Source organism: Cebus imitator, unplaced genomic scaffold (assembly GCF_001604975.1).
Source record: "Cebus imitator isolate Cc_AM_T3 unplaced genomic scaffold, Cebus_imitator-1.0 Scaffold653, whole genome shotgun sequence".
Taxonomy (NCBI): domain Eukaryota; kingdom Metazoa; phylum Chordata; class Mammalia; order Primates; family Cebidae; genus Cebus; species Cebus imitator.
This window is the reverse complement of record NW_016107968.1, coordinates 143363-145814: the sequence shown is the minus strand read 5'-3', so window position 1 is coordinate 145814 and position 2452 is coordinate 143363.

Sequence of the window (2452 nt, the reverse complement as noted above, 5' to 3'; positions counted from 1 at the left end):
CAGATGTAGGTGATGGGGAGGAAGGCAGCAAATCACACTGCCACGTGTGTACCTATGCAACAATTTTGCATGTTCTTCACATGTACCCCAAAACCTAAAATGCAATAAAACAAATAAATGGGAAAAAAAAAAGAAATGAATTAACGGCATTCACAGCAACATGGATGGAGTTAGAAACCATTATTCTATATGAAGTAATTCAGAAATGAAAAACCAAGCATTGTATGTTCTCCCTTTTGAATGGGAGCTAAACTATGAGAATGCAAAGGCATAAAAATGGATTATAGGGACTCTGGGGGAAGGGTGGGGGAGGGGGGATGGATAAAAGACTACACATTGAGTACAGTGTACAGTACTTGGGTGATGGGCACACCAAAATCCCAGAAATTGCCACTAAAGAACTTATCCAGGTAAGCAAACACCACCTGTTCCCCCCAAAACCTATTAAAATAAATGAAAAGTATTTTGAATATTGGAGTGATAGAGCCACAGTCAAAAGAATATCAGCAGCCACAGGAAACTGAAAGAGCCAAGAAAAGAATTATCTCCTAGAGCCTGCCAAAGGAGAAAGCCCTGCTGACACCTTGATTTCAGCCCAGCAATACTGATTTTGGACTTCACAGCTACAGAATTGCAAGAGAATAAAATGTGTGTTGTTTTAATCTACTAAGCTTGTGATAATTTGTTACAGGAAACTAATACCGATGGGAAGAGAATACAAACAATATTCTTAATTGATAGAAACTTACACCAACAACAACCCCCTCCCCACCACACATACCTTAGGCAGGGGCTATATTCAGGGTGTAGTTTAAACAATTCATTTAAACAGTTTGCTTACTCTACTACACATACATTGTCTCATTCATTCAATTATTATCACAATATTTTGAGGGAAGAACTATGATGCCTCTTAAATTGATAAGAAAACCGACATTGAGAAAGTATAAGTCATTTGCCAGAGAGCACGCAGCTGGTAAGTGACAGAACCAGGATTTAAATTTAGAGGAAGAAAGGTCAAAGTATTACATTAATCTGTAAGCATATATTAAGTTAGTATCCTCAAGTAGAAACTTTCCTAAGTTTTATAAAACATCCTGGCCTTTTTGTTTAGTAGCTTTCTTTCATGATTGTTGACATCGCTACTTGTACAGCAGACATAATAGTATTGAAACTTCCAGACTGAAAGCTTGCATCCAATTTTTAAAATGTAAACTCAAAGGATCCCTTAGAAATTAAATTATCTTAGAAGTATGTTCAGGAATGAAATAATTCCATAACAGTAATTATGACACAATGTTGGAACTCAAGCATTGTAAATTCCACTTGTGTGAGGAGTGTTGGAGTGTGGAATTAATATTAAAATAACTTACTATATTACAAAGTAGTTTGTAAGTTATGTAATGTAATATTATAATCCATGCAATAGATTTCTATCCCTTCTTTCTGTCCCTTAAGACTTTTTTTTTTCTTTTGATATCTTCTGTGGGTATGTGTATGGGTAGGAGTAGGATTATAAGTATGTTGTCTCCTAATTAGTATACAATATATTTGACACCTTAGAATAAACCATTTTTTCCTAAGTCCCATCTGGCTTATATGACATATTTGAATATTTTAAACAGGTGAACTATTAATTCTGACTCTATTATTCCTGCTCTGTGATTGACAGTTAGAGAAGGCAGGAGCAATCGCTTCTCTCAAGTCCCTCATTTTATTTCCTAAAGTACTGAAAAAAAGTCAGGGACAATACCATTTTACCTTATCATAATAGGTGAAATAAGGGATTGGATTCTTAAAAGCATTCAGGGAGGAAGTTGAATTTTGAATAATAATTTGAAATTTTGAACTGAGTTTTGAATAATAATGTTAAGAAGTAGAGAAGGAGTAAAGACAATTTCAGACAGAGGGAACAGTTTAGGAAAAGCATGAGGCCTTGTGGGGAAAATATGATCTTTGCTGTGTATAGAAATAGAAGATAGAGACTCCAATGAGAATAAAATGTGGAAGGGAAATGCAGATTTTAATAACATGACATATTTAGAAGTCAGTAAAACATCGTTTCTTTTTTTTTGACTGGGTTACTAGACAGGTTGATGATAGAAATGCTTTAGGTAAAGAATACCTAGATTTCTTCAAGGTGTTTGATAAGGTCCTGGTATAACCTTATCTGGATAACATCAATGCCTAGTAGGTTAATAACTGGAAGACCATTGCCAAAAAGTGGTTATTAATGGATTGGTTAAATCTAAAGTGAGGTCTACTAGAAGGCATAGAGGTCAGACTTATAAAAGACTTGAAAAGAAAGCCAAAAATCAGAATGTAAGAATTATGATTCAACAAGCCACTTTACAGGATGGAACAGATGAAATTTAATAAAATTAAGCAAAGCATGCTACATTTTCCTTGATGTATTCATGTTTTTAAACATTTATAGATCACGTACTATATA